Source organism: Macaca nemestrina, chromosome 11 (genome assembly GCF_043159975.1).
Source record: "Macaca nemestrina isolate mMacNem1 chromosome 11, mMacNem.hap1, whole genome shotgun sequence".
Classification (NCBI taxonomy): Eukaryota; Metazoa; Chordata; class Mammalia; order Primates; family Cercopithecidae; genus Macaca; species Macaca nemestrina.
The window spans coordinates 6789672-6813028 of NC_092135.1; the positions used below are offsets into that span (position 1 = coordinate 6789672).

The 23357-nt window shown below is 39.8% G+C and overlaps 1 protein-coding gene across 2 annotated transcripts in view; it reads right to left on the reverse strand.

Annotated features, from left to right (window-relative positions):
- LOC105492445 (contactin associated protein family member 5) overlaps positions 1-23357 on the reverse strand; it is a 909336-nt gene that overhangs the window by 633901 nt on the left and 252078 nt on the right. The window lies entirely within an intron of this gene.

Consider the following 23357-nt stretch of genomic DNA (forward strand, 5'->3'; position numbering starts at 1 on the left):
CGGAAATGTAAGCTTGGCCCCTAATGACGTGAAGGATGGAGTCAGATGTTGAATGGGTGGGAGTGATGTGTATCACGTATTGTTCTGATTTCACCCTAGACTTCCACATTGCTGTGAAAGTATACTTGTTAACAAAGGAGTAGAGAACACAAATTATTTAAGTTTGGTAGCATCATTTATAACATTTACATAAGGAAGCATATGGTAGGTGGGCCTCTAGTTACAGTTTGGCCCCAGGACCCATCTTGGTCAGAAGAGCACTACCTCACTGCAGGGTTGGGGGAGATTCCTTAATCTCTATGAACATGATCCTCTGGAAAAGGGGGACATTCATATCTATCTTTTGCTTGAATTTAACTTTATAATGTCTGTTCAACACAGAGCATATACAAAGTGGTCAGTACATCAATTTACAAATCGATACTCAAAGGGAAGGAAAAACACAACAAAACAACACAACAACAAACTCACAATTGGATTTTACTAATGTCCAGTTACAATTGCTCACACATTTCTTGCTACTCTATTAAATGGCAGTTCTCCTCTTTGACTGTTTCAAAGCAAAACCAGTGCGGACAGTCGCAAACCACTGACAGATTCCTGGCTTTGCCAGTGTCTATTGGTCCAAAGATAACCCTGGATTCACACGGTAAAGGCCAATCCCCTTGTAAATGTGCTTTGCTTGTACGGAAAGCATTGCTTTGAAATCCTGAGCTGGATCCTGACATTACCATAAGTGCTCTCACTCCATCTGCACCCCTCCCTCTGCATACTCAGACACTTCTGACAGAGGTCTCACTTGGATTGTGAGTCAGCCTCGGAAGCTGCATATTTTAAAGTTTGAGAAACTAGAAGTTGCGTCATGTTTTCCCTCTGCTCCTGGTTTTCAACTTTCTCTTCTTAAAAACAGTTTGCTTGCCAGGAGCATTTTCCCCAAATTCTCCCAAGCTGTGAACATAACCTTCTATACAGAAAATTTTATATTATCCAAAGCTGCATAGTAGAAAAATATATATTTCTCCCCAGATGCTTATGCTGTATAAACAATGCAAGTCATTCTCCTAGAAAGCTACATAAACTTTATATATTTTTGTATCAAAATGTTCTCCCCTAATTTAATCAAAATTGATAAATGAGTACAGAAACAGGAGCTGAAGCCCTAAAGACTAATATATTTAGTCTTCCTGATGGACCATATGCATATTTACACTTCACAATTAAATGACATACAGGGAGACGTGCAATATCCCAAAGAAATCCTGACAGCTTTATTAATTCTGCCAACAGCTCACGGGGTTGTTGGTCACAGGGGAATATTTACTGGATTTCTTGCCTATAAGAAGTGTTATGTTTGGAATGGAAATTAATCACCATGACCCCAAAGATAAGGATTTGAATTTTTACTTTAACTGTTCACGCTACATAAATTCAGCAGCCATTCCTTCGCAAATATTCTTCTGAGCAGTATCCACTCTGTTCAGGCCTCAATTTTCACATCCTGTTAGAAAATGTTTTCTCATCTTTTCAAGTATGCTTTTGGGATGGCAGTCGGACGCCCCATCAGGTATCACTCCTCCCCACACAGCCTGCATATTCCATTCAGGGGCAGGCAGTCTTTAAAAATTATGAATCTTAAAATAGAGTTTTACCACAAAAAACTGGAGAGATAGATCAGATAATGCCTGCTTCCTAATGATAATGAGGACAGTAAATAATTTTAAGGCCTTCCCAGCATGGTAAAAAAAAAAAAAAAAATCTCTCGTCTATCTTTCCCACATGATAAATCTATATTATGCTTAAGCCAGCAAAAGCGTACGTAATTTCTATTCTATGGGGGTGTATTTTTGGAAAGGCAAACAAGATGCTGTCTTTTCGCCATTCCCAGGCTAGCAGACAAAAGACAAAGTGTCGCTTGTCACATGAATCCTAATTGGCTGACAGGGCTGAGTTTTATGGCATCACTCCATCTGCACATGAAGACCAGAGCATTAATATTCTGGGAAGTAAAACACGATATAAAGTTCATAGTGTAAGAGTGAAAGTAAGAACACTAACACATCAGTCAAATATGATCATCCCAAGACCTATCAAGAGAAAGCATCAGGAAAAATACTCCTCCTGCATGGAAGGCTGAGAGGGTTTCAACAGCCAAGTCCTGCACAAGATACACATGGTGAAATCTTTGACAAATGCATTAAAGAAAATGAGATTGTTATGCATCAAAGACCTATTCATAAATCATTCTGAGGGCTGCCTAACTTTTTTTTGGAAGGTGAAATTTAGCTCTCTCCCAGAGACAAATAGAGTCAAATCAGTTTCTAAAGTCTGTAAAGAAATTGATATTATATTCATAAATGCCACGTGGTTGATTTCATCCACTCAGTTTAATAATATGTTGATTGAGTTCTTAAAAATGGTCATGTGGAGTCCTGTAGACTGGAAAACTCTGTCTGGTTAGCAGACATGGTGATGCTGGGATATCATAGTGCAAGATGCCTCAAACTTATATCCAGGTCTGTAGATATAGGTAATATCAACGGCCACTGGTTGGGCCTTTACCATGTATAAGGTTTGGGAATAGGGCTTAACATTTCAGTCTTATGGGGTCAATAATTTAATTTGTCTTTTTATGGATGAGGAGACTAAGCTTTGGCAAGATTAAGCAACTTGCCGAAAGCCACGGAGCTAATAAGGATGGGAGCCTGGTGTTGGGAACATGGAGGTTGAATTTATAAGCTTTGGTTATGTAGTGGGAGCTGAGAGAAGGTTGTCAACACCAGACACATTTGGGACTTTGCAGTTTGTCTCCCTGTGGCTACTGAATTATCTGCTTGGAGGTTTGACTTTGCACTGACCCCAACCTGACTGACTGTTCTTTTCACCATTCTCATGCTGCAAATGGAAACGTGAAGGCCCATTAATTTTGTGTAGCCCAGCCAGAGCTGCTGGAGCAGAAGACAGGTCCCTAGCTCCCAGGCCGGCCCTCTGTCACCTAGATAAGCCAGAGTGTGCACACACGGCACCAGCTCCAATTTCATGTCAGGATCCTTTACCCATGAATTAGTTTCACTCCTTGCATCTCAGAACCTTGCCAGAGGGCCTTCTCTCTTCCCTAACTTGCTGTAATCTCTGTCAGGCATGTTGCCCTCAGTCCCCCATGCTTTCATCTCTGAATGCTTCCTGGAAACACAGGCACAAAGCCTCCTTTTTTAGGGAGAGTTTTTTGGGTTCTCAGACTGGCTGGTGTGAAGGATAGTGATCGATTAGGACAGGAATGATGATGTTAAAGTGGCGCTTTGCACCCCATGGTCATGAGGGGCGATAATGACCCCATTAGTGCAGTCAGCGAGCCGTTATTAGCATAATCAGAGTGTGCAGAGGTGCCCTGCTGCCCATTTGGACCTTAATGGCGGCAGAAGGTGAAATTGACACCAAGGAATGAGGCAAATGAGCACGGATGAGCTGCGCTGGAAAAGATACAGTTCTCGCTTAAGGGATTCCAGATGGCAAAGCAGTGCACAGTAGGAGCTTTATTCACAGTCCTTGGGCACCTAGGTGGGGAAGGGACAGTGTGAGAGAGGCTGGACTTCATTTTACCAGTCCCTGTCTGAAACTTACATTTCAAAAACAGTGAATTTACATGCTTCTAACCAAAGCACCTTAAGCGAGAAGTCTCCCCATGTCCTCTAGCAACACCATTTATGGGTGAGAACAGCCACTCTGTCATCTCTTAGCAGGTCTGTTTACTGACACTTCACGTGACTTTCAGCACAAGGCACACTAACTTGGGAAAAGGAATTGTCGTATGCCCAAAGACACACCCAGTCACACAGACACAGACTCAGATACACGTGCTCATGCACACACCTCACAGACACAGGTAGACGCACATAGTAGGAGAGCATTCCAGTCCAATGAAGAATGCAGATAAAATATCAGGAATGACCAGGGCTGCCATCGGCTCTCTGTCTGCTCTGCCTCTGGCATGTGAGCAAGGCCACAAAACCACTGCAGATGGTTGAGGGGAATCAGCCAGGACCCTCCTACCTTGGTCAGAGTTGGTCTCATTCCATCCCACCCTACCCGAGCCTGAGCTCTCCAGTGACAAGCTAATTTCAGTCTTGCTCCTAGCCTTTTGCCCTGTGTTAGTATGTCTCTCAGACATGATTCTAGAGTTTCCCCCAGGAACCCTGACTGAACTGACTCTCAGGCTGACCATATTTATGTTGCCTCAAAAGGCAGAACTGTCTGAGTTCTGGTGTCTTCAAACCTAATCCTGATATTAGCCTGGCGATTGTTTTGTGTGTGTGTGTGTGTGTGTGTGTGTGTTCCTGTGTGTTGGGGTGGGGGGTATAGATTTGGGCATTTCATTGTTTACTCGAACACTCTCAACCAGAGTATTATTTCTGTGTTGTTTTACAGGAAGTGACCATTTGTTCCTGTTACCTATAAAAATAGGATCAAACATTTACCAGGTTAAAATGAACTCATTTGTGAATCAACTCAGAAGTTTCTTATAAACACCCATGGTGTGAGCATCCAGATAGTTTTTAAGGCGAGTCTGGTTTCCATTTCTCTGACATGTAGGGATTGAAAACATTCTCTTCCTTCCTATAGCAAAATTGTGCAGGTACAAGGAGCTAATAATGTAAACCATTTGATAATCACCTATCTTGTGACAGACACCTTAAATACCTTACCTCCAATCCCCTTATAATCCTACATGAGAAATATTGCAATTTGCATTACACAGAAAAGAAAATTGGTTACAGAAAAGGTAAGACAACCATGCTATGGGCACAGGAGACTCAGTGGTGGTGGAGCTGGGATTCTGGCCAGGGCTTTGTGGATATATACCTCATGCTCTTTCTGGCATGACTATGCCCCTTCAGTGAGACTTTGGGTATACTTTTTATATACAAAAGAGTGTCAAAAGAGTGTCAGTAGAGCCTCTAAGTCAAGTACGGTCTCTGAAACATTGGCCAGGATTACCAAGAGAGGTTGCTCATGAACCTGCCTACATTTTTGGTAAGGGAAAAGGGGATGGTCCTGGGATTTTACCCTAGGGACTCTGAAGCACATATTCACTGCTAGTTACTGAGATAAATACATATGATTCATATTCCATATTTTTTTAAAAAAAGTTCTTCTATTCGGGTGGGATCTCTTGAAGGAGGGCTTTATCTGACACGGCCCATTGCTCCACACGTACATCCTCCATCTCCTTTCTCCTTCTTGTCTCAGCATCCTAGCCCACCCCGACTGATGAAGAGTCATCTGTCTGTCAGTTGCTGCTTCTCAGAATGCTGTCGGAAAAATTCTATTTTATCCTCCACCCAAAAACCCTAGGGTCTTTTCAATGACCTGCAAAGTATCTAGGCAGTTTTGTAATCCGACTAGCACTTAGAAGTAAAAGGTGACCAGGGGATAAATTGCTAATATTTATATCTTAATTTCTTTAGGTTGCAGAGTGATGCTGGTATTTGTTAAGCAATAGCAGTGTTAGCAAAGATGATGCTTGTCATAGAAAAATCTATGTATTTAATCTAATTTTCAGTACTAGCCTCACACTGGGTTTATTGTGTGGACAATCATTTCTTCTTTTCCACTACTCACTGATTGATTTATTTCATACTTTTTTATTGTGTATCTTTCATCATACTCCTGCTTAGAATGGGGTGGGTTATTTATTTATTATTTTTTGAGACAGGGTCTCCGTCTGTAGCCCAGGTTGGAGAGCAGTGATTTTGACTCGTGGTGACCTCCACCTCCTGGGCTTTAGCCGTTCTCCCACGTCAGCCTCCAGAATAGCTGAGACGACAGGTGCATGCCACCATGCCTGGCTAATTTTTAAAAAAATGTAGAGACAAGGTCTCACTATGTTGCCCATAGGTCTCCATCTCATGGGCTTAACTGATCCTCCTGCCTCAGCCTCTCGAAGTGCTGGGATTATAGGCATGAGCCACTGTGCTTGCTGGCTGTGGTGGGTTATAAATAACTAATAAGTAGCTACAATCATCATATAAATATAATGAAAGTGAAAATTGTGCTCGTTCAATCTGCGCATGTTCCTTGACCCCTTCAATTGGAAAATCGTGCTAGCACTGAACCAGCACCCCTTTCACTACAAATACAGCACTGTCTTCTCTTACCCAAGAGCGTGAAGACTGCTACCTGAATAGTCTCTGTTTTTGACAGCCAAGAAATAAGAAAATGTCACTGCAGAAATAGTAACTTGCCTCTAGCTCCTGAGTACAGAGTGGCCTGGTTACAAGGCAAACACTGCAGCAGGTAGCAAGCAGGAGGAACATCTCCTGAGGAGGAGGACTCCCACTGCCACCCACCTGGATGCTGGGAGTTCAGGACATAATGAGGTAGCTTTGTGCTTGGGGCAGGAATTGGGGAATGGGGAAATGCTATCGATGCTTCTGCTGCTGCTACTTCTTATTATCAATCATTATTGATGTTTTTATGTAAGTTACAGTTCCTGCCTTCTCTCAAATCTCACTCTCTTTTGGGGAGCAAGACAAATAAAAAGCTTACAAAATAGAGTGCGACGTGTCCTCCTCATGGGACAGTTGTGGAAAAATCCTGAGACAATAAATTCTGCTGAGAGGGAAGATTGTTGGGAGTTTGGACAGGGAGGCCTTCGTTGAAGAGTTTTATGTAGGGAGGATATTTATATTTTTAGAGATCTCTATATTTAAATGAATCCCAACACAGAATAGCCACTACCTCTTTAGTAATAAGATTCACTGAATTAGCAGATAAACGTAGCCTTCATTTATGTGGGCTATCATTGATATTGGTATGTATCACTTTTCAGAATGACAATTTTATTTCTTAAATTGCCGTAAAGAAATTTCTCATACATAGAACTCCTTGCCATTTCTAATTTTATTATAAAATTTGAGGTGTCTTTCCACATGCAAAAAATAAAAATATGAAATTATCTCTTAAGAGGCTGTTAAAATGACATATTAAAAGGGAATAATTATTTGGTAAATAGAGTCACTTTTCAAAATTATTTAAGATGTGACAGTTGCACTCCATTTGTGTCTGTGTGTCTATAAGTATGACATGTATTATATCTAACTACACTCAGAGCTGTAGGGAAGGGATTCCACATTATAAGTATGACATGTATTATATCTAACTACAGTCAGAGCTGTAGGGAAGGGATTCCACATATTTTGCATTGGATGGTATTTTAATGTCAGTGCATAGCTCTTACTCTGAGAATGAATGAATGTTTCCCTTTAAAGCTAAAAATGTACCTCTCTCTTCCAAAACCTTTTGTTTTATGACACATATTAAGCTATGCTGGTTAAAAGTATTACTGGATATTGATACATGCATTTAAAATTACTTGAGATTGTTTACTGTCAAATTTCCACTGATACATACATGCCCTATTGTAGGAAGGCATGTGAATCACAGAAGGCAGTCATTATAAAATCTTCTTTGCCAAAATGTTTTTTGTCCAGTGGATTCTTTTTAAGTGAGGCACAGGATAGCACAGTCACAAATGCCTATCTCCCTAGAGGATTGCAAATCCACTACAGAACCACTTTATTCCCTTACCATAGTGTACATCTGGCCGCAATTTGAACTTATACTTTTTTAACCATGCAGTATTGTTTCCCAGTCTTCAAACAATGAAGGGTGAGAGAATGTACTGTATGTCTGAGACATCCAGTGGGGCCACTGCAATGTCATCATGCATTTGTCCAGCTCTTTTACCCAAATGGAACCTCATAACCCATCTATACAACATATTCACAATCTTCCAAATTGGGTATAATGAGTTTTCTTTCCTCAGCAGTGTCATCAATCCAACAGTTACTGTTTTGAAATGCCTGTCAGATCATCTTTGGTCATGTACAAAGAGCATATTCTAGGGGCCTTATTATGTGGCTAATCTTTGAAAACTGTTTGCTGGGAACAAATTAATGAGATACTGCACCCTCTTCTTTCCCCTGACGACTCTAGGCTGCCTTCTCCAAGTTAATTCATCCATCGCCCATACCCCAGAACTGTAGCCACCCCACAAAGGCATCACACAATCTGTATTGCTGTGAGTATTTGTGTCATGCCAGGGCATTTGCATGGGTCATTTTCTCACTTGGGGGCTAACGTTTAGCTATTCCTATAAATATTGTTGCTATACGAGAACAGCTTTAATGAGCGACGGGCAAAAGATAATCCCCAGCAAATGCATCAATTGCATGGCTTTCAAGTCAAATTTATAATGATGGAAAAGTAATTTTAGAAAACATTTCGGTTTGATCACTGTGGAATGAGAGAGCCAGGGCAAAGAGTCAACAAATTACTATCGAATGTTTACTCCATACAAGACGAAGTAGAGAGATGAAGATAAACATCAGACCAGACTTTGTTTTCCAAAATCACTCTATCCAGTTTCATGGACAAGACTAGCTCACATGGAGCAACATGTTGTGGGGCATTATAACCAAATCTAGAGAAGAATTGTTCCGAGTCCAAAGAGATGACCCAGGAAGGAGAAAGGGAGCGCAGACGTACAAAGGATTACTTTTACTTGAAGTAATTGAATCAGGAGAGGTGTTGTAGACCTGGGATTAGAGCTGAACTGGATCTTGAAAGATGAGAAAGAATTTAAAGAAGGTGGAGACATATGTGTCAAGACAGTATGGGGAATCTGAAGGAGAATTCCAGGTGAAGATGGTAGTATGAACAAAGACTTAATGATCCAGAAGCTTGGCAATGCATAACCAGTCATGGACATATTGAACCAGCAGTGGCATTGTGCTAGGTGCCCTGGAGGAATACAAATTATTGTGTGCAAGCTGCTGTGTTCAGTGCATGGTGGCCACACCCCAGCAGAGGAGCTCAGAGTTAAGTGTGGAGTAATAGCAGAGGTCGCAAAATAATGAATATTTAAAGAGTACTGTTTTCCTAGGGTTGCCATAACAAATTACCACAAACTGGTGGATTTGTAAAAGAAAATTATTCTTTCATATTTCTGGAGGCCAGAAGTCCAGAAGCACAATTCCAACAGGGACACATGATCTCTGAAAGCCCCAGGGAAGAAGCCTCCCTTTTCTTCTCCTAGCTTCTAGAAGCTCCTGGTAGTCTTTGGGACTGCATGGTTCATATATGCATTACTCCAGTATCTGCCTTTTTCTTTAAATGACCTGTCTTAGGTGTCCTTTCTGTTTTTGATAAAGATATCAGTCATTAGATTTAGCCGGCCCTAATTTCAGGATGATTTCCCCTTCATATCCTTAACTACTAAATCAGCAAAGACCTTATTTCCACATAAGATCACATCCTGGGGTCCCAGGTGCACAGGAACTTTGTGGGAGCACTCTTCAACTTACTACATCAAGTCTATTTGTGCACAAGTTTAAAATTGACCCAAAGAAGTGAGTTTAATCTTGTAGCCCTTACATACACTTCCATAGAATAGAAGAGTGACTTTCTTCCTCTGAAACTTAGTAAAACTAAGTACATCCTCCTTTTAGTTTGCTAATCCATATTCGATTGGGCATCTTTTCTCCAAATAAACTCATTTTGCTTTTAATAAAAATCGATAGAGGCAGGTAAGCTCCTTGCTTATTATTTTCACGAGCCACCTGCAGGAACTTCCTTAGCAGCTAGGATTTCTACAGTACCGCCTTATTGTACACTCTAATTTCATGTATGTTCCTAAAGATGGTGAACTTATAAAACCATTGGAGACTCACAACCAAAGTTTTATTTATTGATAGGACTTTTTCATGCTTAAACTTTAAACTTAAAAAAAATGCTGGCCCTCTCCTGAATATACACTGGTATAAGGATCATGTGATAGCAACTAATACTATGATCCAGCTTCTTGTCACACATACTTCAAAGGTATGGCATATTCTTAGTTTGCTTTATTTCTGAGTTAGGTTTCAGTTGCTCACTCTGAATTGATGGCAGCTAGAAAGACATTGACAATATAATATATTATCCAAATGAAGGCATTTTTTTTTATATTGACAAGTGGCTCAATCAATAATTACACTAGAACAACAGATGTAAGCAAGGTACTATATTTTCCTGAGCAAATCTATAAGATACATCAGCCAATACATCTATCAAGTCTTATATTTTAGGCCCCCAGCACAACTCCTGTGTTTCAGCCAAACAGATGTCATTTCTGTTATTTTCTATGCAGTTAAAAAATGTTGTATGTATTTTGTTTTCAAACAATCTTGTGACTTGTCACAATACCCACCTAGCTAATGTTTCTTGAAAACGACATAACATTTAATTATTCAAAGCCAGCATTTATTGAGTACCTACTATGTGCCTGGGCTGGGTACATGTATCTGGATAAGATACAGCCTTGGAGACTCAGAGAGATTAAGTGTCTACGAAAATGCACACAATAATAAGGGACAGGGACAGGAATGGGGCATGGATTCCTTACTTCAAATCCTGTGATAATTGTACTTGGCACCTTTCTTAAAAGATTTTTTAAGTCTCCCCAAATAGGGATGATCCTGAACTTAGTGCCTTAAAGACTCCCACATCTTTCTTGATCCCTTATTCCCATCGCTTTTATTTACGGTTTTAAAAAAATTTATTATTTTATTTTATTTTTTGAGACAGAGTCTCACTCTGTTGCCCAGGCTGGAGTGCAGTGGCGCGATCTCAGCTAATTGCAGCCTCTGTCCTGTCCCCAGTTCAAGCGATTCTCCTGCTTCAGCTTCCTGAGTAGCTGAGACTACAGGCACATGCCACCACACCCGGCTAAGTTTTTGTATTTTTAGTAGAGATGGGGTTTCACCATGTTGGCCAGGATTGTCTCAATCTCCTGACCTCATGATCTGCCTGCCTCATCCTCCCAAAGTGCTGGGATTACAGGAGTGAGCCACTGCTCCTGGCCTAAAAATTTTATGTTTTAATTGAGATGGGGTCTCATCACGTTGCACAGGTTGGTTGTAAACTCCTGGGCTTAAGCGATCCTTCTGCCTCAGCCTTCAGAGTAGCTGAGATTATAGGTGCATGCCACCACACCTGGCTGCGTACTCCTATTCTCTTCTAGTTACAAAATCTGTTACTTTCCTGACCTCTCCTTGCTAACCTACATTCTTTCTTTAGGACTTTCTCCCACAGCTTTGTACAAACTCTGCTGCTATTTGAGCGTTCGTGTAACAATATGTTTGCTTATATGGGAACCCTTGTTAGATAATATCTTATCTAGAGGAAGGAGGTTAAGGAATCTATGTCTGTGGTAGGACAAGTTGCAAAACAACTGCATACTTCTGCAAATCAGTCAAAAGTCAGTATTCTGACTCGTCCATTTTGAATGGCTAGGCAGCACATTCTGAAATGAATATACAATGGCTCTGCTATTACTAGTGCTGCAAGAAGAGATGTTGACAAATGGTTCCTGAGATCCTGGGCCTCCATCACGTTACTCCACATAGCATCCCATCATCAACTAAGTCCCCAGCTTTTCTTTTAAAGCCGTGCTCAAATGATTTTCCTGGAAACTGACTTACACAAAATGCCAGTGGCTTAAAATCTGGTCATTGTTAAAATTTCTGGCTCTCCCGGTGGTTTACCTTGTATCCAGATCCACTTACATTCTTCTGGCATGTTACTTAGTAACCCGTGTCCACCCACAAGCATGGCAGATGCTTCATCCATCCTGGGAGCATGTTTAGCAGCATCACCCAACAGGAGAAAGGCGGGACGTGCTGTGCAGAAGCCACTAAAGGGAGGCTAGCCCTCTTACCAGCAGAAGCCACAGACACTGGCATGCCATGACCTCTGGAATTTGCAAATGCCTCAGGACTAAGAAAATACATCTGGGAGCAGGAGCAGGGATATTTTGAAGATACATTTACATTTGAGGGAAGAAATGTGTCTTTTGGGATTCTGATAAAGTCTTGGTCAGCATTCAAGTTTTCTTTAGATAAGGATTTAAATATTGCTAACTTGAGTACTTTTTATATGTCAGGGACATTGGGAGTCTGTGTAGATTGCCTCAGTGAATTCTTATACCACTCTAATGTAGGTTTTATCAAAATTTTCCAGATGTGAATTCTAAGGCTTAGGACATAAAATGCTGCCCAGGGTGATATCATTAGTAAGTAGCAGGGATTCAAACTCAGATTTGCCTAAATCCAAAGTTCATGCTCCAAATCCGTTCATAAAGGAGAATTTTATTAAATACACTTGAATTAAAAGAGACTCAAATGAAACAGTATAATCCTGATCTAGTTTGAATTAAAAATCCTCCTTCCCCATCATCTTCTTATCTAAATCCATGGAGTACAGTTACAGGTTGCTGCCAGCACTGAATCTACTGTTGAATAAACAAAGGTACTTGTAAGTGGAAAAAAAAAAATGATTTGGAGTCTCCTATCCTGATTAGTATCCAGTCCACCAACCACTCTGATAAGTAGTGCCCAATTATTTCTAAAATACATTATTTTCTTTGGCTTCTTTGTTCTTGTTTAAATAAGGAAATCACACAAGTCATTGAACCACAGAACAATATTCTCAACAAATCCTTAATATGTCCATTTATCTGAAGTCCTGCTGATTAGAGAAAGCAAAGAATTATAATTGTCTCGAAGAATTGCAATAGTTACTTTTTACAGTAAGGCAGACGGCATACCTGCCAAGGAGGTAGTGGAACAAAAATCTTCTAAATCTTCTATTTACTACCAGAAAGGTAAAAAGTTTGAAGAATCAAAATTTATAGGCCAGAAGAAATCAAGATGAAACAAGATGAGAATTAAAGATATGTATGTATCGTACATATATTTACACCACACATATATTTATTGAAACATATTTAAATATATATATATAAAAGTATATATGGTAATACCTTAGCATCTTTTACAGGTTCTTGGAAACTGAGTCTTTAAACAAAACAATGTACAATGAGTCCTCGAATAACATTGTTTTCTTCAATATCTTTTCATTATAACATTAATGAGAAAAAAATTGATTTTGTTACCCATGATTTTGCTCAAAGTCACAGTTTCCAGGAACCCATGGGTGACGTTAAGTGAGAACTTACTGTATTTAAATCTACAAATATAAATACATATAATTTGAGTCTATAAGTACATACATTTTTGCTGTACTATTATATATGTGTATATGTACGCTATAGATGTAGATGTTTAAAGTATCAACTTTAGCTTAAATAATAAGATCACCTTCTATAAACATCAGTCTTTATTCACATCTTTACATTTACATTTAAATAAGTCCATGTGTATGGTTTCAATTTCCAAAAACAAATGGGTTTATGAGATATTCTTATGATTTTGGAAACTTTAATACTTCAAATTTTTTTGTAATTATGCAGTTACTTTTGAAGCCTTTTAACAATGTTATAAAAAGAAAGATTTTGCATTTCCTACGTGATAATTTGACTTTCCATTACACAAAATTGACAAAGCTATTCATTGAGTTGTCACTTAATTGTTTCAGAAATTATTCAATAAATGACAAATGCATTTCAAGAAGAGAACTCAAACACATTACTTGGAATGAGGGGGGAGTGTATGAAGGAATCATTAGTAACAGATTAGCGTCCCCTCCAAAGAAAAAGAAACACGACTCAAGGGCTTTTTGAGATGCCACCTCTCTCCAGATACGTCTCAGAAAAAAGATGGCCTGGACTCTGCTGGGCAGGCTGGTCAGTCATCACCCATGAATTAGGGACGCGAAGTCACCTATGCACACCTATGCCGACAGTGCAGCTTTGGTATTTCTGGGTATGAGGGACGCAGGAGCAGCAAGCTTGATGCGAGAGGACTTACGAACAGGCCTGTAAGCAAAGCTTGTCTGGCAAGCACAGGATCTTCCCTTAAATTATGTGTTTATTAAGGGGTTTAGGACGCCCCTCCCAAGCTGTGGCTTGGTTCTTCTTTTATACACATGCATATATTCTTAAATTCTCACGTATTTATAGCCCTCACATATAAACACAGTGTCTGAAACACAACACAAGCGTTTGCAAAAATATGCACTAGATAGGGAAGGCCTGGAGGATGCCCAGGCATGAAAGTGTCCACTCCTCAGAGGAACGTGGCTTTGGGTCACTGTCATTTGCACCTGCACTGCATTTTCCTTTTTCTCATCTACATGCAGAGTGCCTCATATTCAAGGGAGGTGCCACACCCAGTTAGCTGAGCTGTTCACACGTAGCGGGCTAGCTTGCTCGTGCTTACCTGCTGCGTCTTCTGTTCATCGGTTCTGTCTACTCTGTTTTGCAGTCCATTCGTGGAACTCTAGTTCTCAATTATTGTTTCATAAATACAGACAGGTAAGACAAAAATGTGGCTGAATCATTGCAAAATCAAAATAGTGTCTGGGAGAAAAAAAAACCATAGCACTTCTTCTACTGACAAGTTAGAAACTTCATGCACTCAGCTATGTGCCCATCTGTGCATATTCCTCCATTGTGTACCTGTCTATGCATTCTTCTTAGCTCTGACAGGAAACTTCCACATTCTACTCTTGAATCCTCCTTAATTTAGTACCTGCAGAATGTGCCTAACAGATGCTTGATACCCTAAATTACATCAGATAAGACAGGATGTTAGGGCTCCATGATTCTTTGGGGAGATTTTTGCAAGTACATCTTCCTGCCTACAAAAGGGGGAAAAAAAGCACCCACAGCGTTCAAGTTGAAATAACTCCAGCCCAATTTTTATGACTCCTTCTCTGTACTTCCAATACTTCTCTGTACTTCCAATACTCCCTTCCTACAAAGGGGAAAAAAAATCACCCACAACATTCAAGTTGAAATAACTCCAGCCCAATTTTTATGAGTCCTTGTCTGTACTTTCAACACTTAGGGTAGGGGGTGGGGGAAACACTGTTTCTTTTTCCTATGAGCTCCTGAATTAACTTCCGAAAAATTCTTGAGTCACTAAATTAGAGAATTATTTTCAAGGCAAGTCTAGGGTGTTAGACAAACTTAGGGCCATGATTCAGCTTCTGTCTCTGATTCCAAGAGCAGCCACAGCAGCAGAAGTGCTCTTTGGTTACAAGGCAGTAGGAAACCTGCCTCTCATATGAACAGTTGCAATTGGTCAGAGACGTGTAACACAAGAGCAACTCCTGCTCACACTTAACGTTGTTTCCACTGTCTACTTTTATTAGCCTCAGAGGATCAGTGACCAAAATTAATTACCTTTATTTGCAATTAACATTAAGGCCCATGAAACTGAAAACTATACTTCAGAATAGTAGAAACTTACGGTTACTATATTATGCTTTTCTTCTTAATGTCGATTGTTGTCATTGCAATAATAAATTCAATGAAGCCTGCTTCTTTTTTTCAACTTCAAAAAAAAAAAAAAAATACTTGAGAGCTTCTTGGCTTTGTTGATGTTCCTGCCAGGCCTGGAATATTTCCATTTGGCTAGAGCCAGCTAGACACCTGGGGCCTTGAAATTTGACCTAGAGTTCTTTTCTTTAGGCATCAGTAACTCCCCCAGGCTCCTCCTCCAGCTCCTCTGTAGGCTGCCAGGACTCTGTGCGAATTCTCCTTAATGAGCCTGCTTGGGTAAACTGTCTTCACCTGTAACCACAAGATCTTATTTTTTCCACTGAGTATTTAGTTTATTAAGTGACAGAAAGACTGACAGACTGCTTTTCCTTTTGTATACAAAGCTCAAAAGAAAGCAAATCCTGAGAGCCAGTGTCCTCTGGGCCTCTCCCCCAGGTGCATCTCATACACCTGTCTTTCATGGCAATGACATCCCTCATTGTTGATAATGCTGTGTAAAGATCCTTGTGTGGTTCAGTCCATTTAAAGTTTACACACTGTTGCTCAAAGTGAGGTCCTCAACCAGAAGCACCAGCAGCACCTGAGATTTCATTATAAAAGCCAATTCTCAGTCCCAACCTAGGCCTACTGAATACTTTCTGTAGGCAGAGCCGAGCAGGCCTTGCCTTGACAGGTCCTGTGGGACATTTTGATGCATGCTCGTTTTTGAGAATCTCTCCTTTACAGATCATATGAGGTGACGACCCTCATTACATCCACTTTACAGAGGAAAAACTGAGTGCTTTAGGGTTTTAGTCATTTATCATAGTCACAGAATCCATGTCAGACTTCAAAGGTGAGATAATCTATGTAAGAAAACAACAACAAAGAAACACACAGACACACACACACACACACACACACACACACACACACACACACACACAGAAGAATTCGCCCATGTTAGCTCAAAATTAAATAAATAAGGATTAGTTTAAAAATCTCTTCCACTCAGTCATTACACCTAGGTAGCATCATTGACTATATTTACATTTTAAAAATCCCAATACTTTGCTGGATGTTAAAGTTGAGATATTAACTCTTGACGATGAAAAGAGTCAAACTCTGTAAAATATTGTAAGAGGTTGATTCTGAGCCAAATATGAGCGATCACGGCCAATGACACAGCCCTCAGGAGGTCCTGAGAACATGTGCCCGAGGTGGTTGGGGTACAGCTTGGCTTTATATATTCTAGGAAGGCATGAGACGTCAATCAAATACATTTAAGAAATACATTGGTGTGGTTTATAAAGGAGGGACAACCCAAAGAAGAGGGGGCTTCCAGGTTATAGGTAAATTTAAACACTTTCTGGTTGACAGTTGGTTGAATTTATCTGAAGTCCTGGGATTAATGGAAAGGAATGTTTGGGTTAAGCTAAAGGATTGTGGAGACCAAGTTGTGCAGAGGAAGTTCTCAGATAGCAGACTTCAGAGAGTGCAGGTTGTAAAATGTTTCTTAGACTTAAAAGGGTGCCTGGCTCTTAGTTGATTATAACCTGGATCTGGGAAGGAAGAAAGGAAAACAAAGGGGAAAGGGGATTCCTATAGAATGTGGATTTTCCCCACAAGAGACTGCAGAGTAATTTCAAGGTATGGCAAGGAAATATATTTTGGGGTAAAACATTTTGATTTTCTTCCTTGTTATGCCAGAGTCAGATTGGAAAGTAGGTCATGATATACAGGGTCAAATAAAACCCATGTGAGGAGAATTGATGCTTTGCAGCGCATGACTCCCCAGACCCCTTTGGTAGGAATTTGGGCAAGATAGAAAATCAGAGCTTAGGTTTTGGAGACACTCACTTTAGATTAAGAGGAATCACAGTGAGGACTAACAGGTTTATACATATTGAAAATACAATTATAAGTTGGGATTGCTGGGAATCATTAAGCACCCTAACAATAAGATTAATTTAATAGCAGCGGATTTAGGAGAATTAATTTTAAGCTGATCATCCTCCTTATTTTGATATCAGCTGTTGGATCTTGTCCCGCTACACATGCAACCAGTTTGTAGGGGACTGCAAACATCTGGTCTCCCCTAGAAAGTGTCCGTATGAATATTAATCCTGAAGACTACACATTGACTCCCTATCTATGTGATATGTTTAAATGACACATGTGTAAATGTGTGAGTGCATTTACTCCTTAAAGAGGTTAGACCCCATGTTGGGAAATCCTCTGAAACATTTCAGCAAATTCTAGTGTTAAGAAGAGAAAACAGATGGTCATCAGTGAGGAACTTTCAAGTGCTAAATGTGGAGCCAGAGGGCTGGAGGGAGCTTGCTGAAGCTGGGGTAAAGTCCAGCTGTTGCTTTCACAATGCTGATTGGCCAGTTGTTCCCTGTTTCCTTTTCTGCAGAGCTCTATCCAGTGATAAGATCATCTAAGATCAGCAAAAGAGCTTAGGACAGAACCACTCAGACAATTCAAGGGGAATTATGAGCTTTGAGATCCTTTAGTTGACTATTCTAAGCCAGCTTCATAGTGAAGCCCAGGCTTTATCTCCATGCATTTCGCATTTCAACCCACAGGGTAAGCCAAGAACCAGTGTCTGAGCAAGGCAATGTGGAGGAATGGATGCAATGGGCCTGGAAGATTCTAGATATATCCCTGCCCTGGGTAGGGAGAAAGACCTGCTACAGAGATGTTAAGGGACATTTTCAAGGTCATTCAAGCAACCAGTGGTGCAGCATAACCAGATCATAATCAAAAGCCTCTGCATTTCCCTCCATACTTCATTTCTGTTAGTCTGTGACATTGTAATAACTTGCTTCTGCATTGGTGGTCTCCATTAAATCAGCAGCAAGATTCTGGGCATGCTAAGTTCTTAATTGAGCTTTTAATAATTGCCAAAACTGAAATTAATATCTACATTAAAAGCTTATTAGTATATGTGCATGACAGAACAAAGGAGAGAACTATTTTAAAAATCCTGACAAACACATCTGAGAACATGTTCCTACATGTAGTCTTTATTATTTAACAAAAAATTAAAACAGAGAAGTGTTAACAAACTTTGTTACAATGGCTACTAAACAATAATGTATTAGCTTGAAAAGATATGAGGGTACTCTTAGTCTACAGTATCTATCCAGTCTCTCTCTTCAAATTCATTTTCTATCACTAACCAGGTATATCCTGTATCTAATTTATTAATTCTTTGTGTCCTTAATACATCTTCCTTTAAGATTTTGCTTATAGTATTTCTCCTGCCGTAAATGCACCTCACTTTCACCATTTTCTCTTCTCAATTTTTGTACGTTTATTGAATTTTTGTTAGACATACAGTACTCTGTAGGTGCTGACAAGCCAATAGAACTTAAACATGCTCTCTTCTGGTTCAAGTAGGCTAAGCCCCTCACATTCATACATTGCCAGGAACACCCTCTCTGAAAAGCTTCGTGCATGTGAACTGCTGCCTTGGTACGATATACACATATACTGTGTTGCATGCCATTGATTTGTCTCCCTAATGGTTCTGCACACCCAGAGATGGGAAAAACCATAGCTTAGGCCCCTTTGTAAGCCTAGCACCTTGCACAGTGCTTGGCCTATAATGAGAGCTTAAAAGATACATGTTGATGGTGATGAGATTCTCACTCTCAAATTGTTTTCTGAAATCGGTAGACTTAAAATACTATATCAAACAGTGATCAATACTCAGGATGTTCTAGGCCAAACTGGTAGAATAAATGTGTATAAATCATGAAGATCAGAGAGCATCTCCCAGAGAATTTGGAAGTCAGTCAAGGATGAAATTGGGGAACTGAGGACCAAACTGTATAATCCATTGCTTGAATTGACGTCTGTGTGAGAGGTTACCTGTAAACTGCCAGGTAACAAATGCAAGTCCTTCATGTTAAGGCAGATTCGAGAAAGTTACAGGAAATCACAGACCATCAGAGTGCACAGGCCTTTTCAAAAGCGTCTATAATAAAGGACTATATGACTGTCTGTTTGGGGAGAGGCCACATAATTTTAATAAGAGAAAAACTGCGAGTTGAATATTAATAAAATATAGAATATTCACAGGAGATGACAGGGTAGAGAAGGGGCTTCACATCAGCTGTGTGATGAATAGCTGAGGATGTGGGGACATTGAATTAGGGCAGAAGAGCCTCACTGACAGTGTGGGAATTGTGCTTATGAAGGAAAGGGCTCAACATTGTGGTTATTCGTGGATATAACACGGACAGTACATGGTTCTTCTAGCGTATCTTTCAGAAGGACTGCTGACAGGACCTGGTCTGAGTGGACTTAATTAAAGAGATTCCTTTGTTCCAAACAAGTTTACCCACTTTACCAAGCATTGGCTCACACTGCTGCCCAGCGTTGGAATTTTAATATTTGTAGTGATTCAGCATGTCTACACACCAGTCAGGAAGAGGTTTTGGAGCTGCTAAGATTCTGAACATTGTTGCTGGGTTTGTCCCCGACACACCTTCATGCCTGGTTATTTAGTGAAGCGAGGACTCTAGCTTGTGCATAAATCATGATGCATCACTAAGTGGCTGTTTGGTGGCCTCATTCATGAGCATTCCATTCAGTGCCAGATCAGAAACTCTCCAAATTGGATTTTTAGGGCGTGAAAAATTGCTACTGTACATTGCAAAGGTATCCTTTTAGGATTATTTTTCTGAAGCGAACCTTGTGAAATGTAATAAATCTCTTCAGTACTGGTGGATGGATTGTCCCATGCACAGTATGTGCTATGTATTGTTTGGTAAATCAGTTTTAAAGAGCACTACAAACTATATATTATCTAAAATTTTAGGATTCACAGAAGACCCAGTAAAAGTAAGCATTCAAGAGATTCTCTGCTTCATTGGCCAGGTGTGGTGGCTCAAGACTGTAAACCTGAGGTCATGGCGGGAGGATCACCTGGTCCTAGGAGTTGGAGACCAGCCCAGGCAACAAAGTGAGAACCCATCTCTAAAAAAAGAGTTTTAAAAATTTCAAAAGAATTAGCCGGATGTGGTGGTGCATGCCTGTAGTCCCAGCTACTCTGAAGGCTGAAGTGGAAGGATCACTTGAGCCCAGCACATCAAAACTACAGTCAGCTATGACAGTGCCACTACTCTCCAGCCTGGGTGACAGAGTAAGACCCTGCCTCCAAATACACACACACACACACACACACACACACACACACACATATGCATACACACACACACACATATATATATGTGTGAATATATATACATATTCTCTATTTTCTTGATGTACCACCTTTAAGCCAGTACTTGATGTTTTAGGCATTGACTTTTTCTGAAAAGTGAAACAAAACAATTTAGACAGTTTTGCAAAACCTTTTGTTTGACTATGGTTCTTGTCTTAGTTATAAGGCTTAATTTTGGTGAATTCAGAGTCTGTCTTCTAATTTAAAATTAAAATAAATTAAAAATAAAAAGTAAAAAGCAAAGCTCTCAAGATAATCTCTTTCAACCAGCAGCGTAATGTGATGAAAGTATCAATACATATTAGTTAGTCACAAGGCAAATTTCCCAGATTTCTGTGAAGTGTTTGCAAAACACCCTGAAATTCTAGAGGGTTTTAGAGATTTCAAGCACTATTTACAACATATACAAATACAAATAGATGTTATTGGTATCTTCACACTTTTATATTTAGCAACATGTGAATTAAACAATAGGGCTTAATATTATTCTTAAAGAGTTGGCTTGACAAAGTTAACATTTGAAGTGAGAAAAGTAAATCAATTTTGTGAAAATCAAAAATAAAAATAAAAAATAAATCAGTGTACCAAAAGAGAAACAGAAACTACAGTTTTGCAATCAACTATATTTAGGAATAAATCTTAGTTGTGAAATATTTGCCACCAGTTTCTGGTTGTGTGAGCTTGGATTGGGCTCTGTGAGCCTCAAGCCTCTTGTTCCTGGAGATGTTAACATTGAATCATCAATTTATAAAATGACAGTTTGATATACGTATAGAATTACATTTGCTTACATATGGTGTGTAATGGGTGTTTAGTAACTGTGAGTTATCCGAGTGTTAAGTAAGAGGACATCTATTTTTCCAGGGTTGAGCCTAGTTACTGTACATGACCTATCATGGTATTCCTGCCTAATGTCACTGTATTTGACTCTTCAAATTGGAAGTTGTAATGCTCCCTCCTCAAATCACTTCTCCTCCCTGTATTTACTTAGTGAAAGGCTGATCCTGAAGCTGCCTGTCTCCCAATGCCCTGCACTCACTGCAAGCATCTCTGGGGAGTTTGTTGCTGGAATTTCCTTCCTCACTGTGCATGGAGGACCCTGCCTTTCCTTCTCTGCTCATCCAGCAACTTTTACCTGCCCTACCATGTCAAGGCTGTTTGGGATGCAAAGTAGGGTATGGAGAAAGTCTCCTGCCCCCATCCTTCGATTCAGGGAGTCCTAGTAATTCTGCAGTTCTCTTAATAATCATCCCAAAATAAGTTCCTGCCATGTGTCTAGTGATACTAGGCATGGGGCTAAATGGATGTACAAAGAGATCCCTGCCTTTGAGGAGCTTGGAATCATTTAGAAACGCAGGTAAACTGACAAGGGCAAGGAAGTGAAGGAGGCCTTGTGCCCACTGCTCATGAGCCCAGAGGAATTGTCATCCCTCGAAATACATCCCAACCCAGGGCTAAGCTGAAAGTAGGTTATTTGGTTCTAAAGAAAATGAAACTCATGATTAAAAAAAAAAAAAATTTAGGCACTGTAACTCAAAGCTACAACTCAATCTAAAAACAACCAGTCCCGATGACAAGCACCAGAGAAAACAAAAAAATCCCACATCGATTTGTCCCTCTAAAGTCAACATAAAAACCTTAAAATTGCTCCTCAAAACAGAAGGTGTGCTTATTTCTTACCTCGAACTAAAAGTCAAACAAAACGAAAACCTGTAGTAATTTACGGGGACCTCACAATTGAGAAAAAATGAAATGGTCCCCAAAAGACAATTTTTTTTCCTTTTTCAACTTTTATTTTAGGTTCAAGGGGTACATGGGCAGGTTTACTTCATGGGTAAATTGCATGTCCCTGGGGCTTAGTGTACAAATGATTGCATCACCCAGGTTTTGAACACAGTACCAACTAGATAGATTTTGGATTCTCACCCTCCTCCCTACCTCTCCCTTCAAGTAGGCTGTGGTGTCTATTTTCTCTGCTTTGTTTCCATGTATACGCACTGTTCAGACTATTTTTAAAAATGAAGAAAACTTATGCCCTTTATAAATATTATAACCTAACATTACAAGTGACCCAGAATAAAGATGACATTAATGCTATTCTCAGGATTCAGTGTGCCATAACTAATCTTAATCCTCAATTTATAACTGTTTGCAATTACAAACCCAAGTGATGGGTAGGCAATTAACAAATAACAATGAGTATATAACACAGAAGTTGTTTCATTTTTATCAGTGAGATGCGCCCAACATGGGAATGTGAATGTGAAGACAACACTAATGTAAAGTATAAACTGGAATTGATTTAAGAGGAGAGAATTTAAAAAGGAAAGAATATGCTATTAATTTCCAAATCTTCACATTTTACACATATTTGGATTAAAAAATGGTGACTTATTTTCTCAACGAAAAGTAATATAAACTTATAACTTATTTTATTCAGTGCCTGAGGTTCTGAAGCTACCTCCAGGTGACTTTTGCTGTCTGCTTCACCTCCACCTTTTCCTCCATTAATAATTTGCTGACAGCCTTTCACCCACACAGTAAGGTCAAGAATGTGGGGTGGGATTGGGGAGAGAAGCTCTGTTCTGTAACTTGTAGCAAACTGTCCTTCACTCTGAAGCTGAAGATTATTTTCAATGACTGAAGAATTCTAAATTTTCTATTTGTTTTGTAGTTTTAGTTTTCAATTATTTGTGAATCTACGATAGAGGCTGCTTAGTGGCTTTAAAGTCAGACCAGACTTTAAAGATTCCCGAGTCACGAGTCACACATTGGGCAATGTTGATCAAATGACATAATTGAGCTAGCTGTGTTGTTACAAAATATGTGAAGTGCCTGGCATATAATAAACTAATA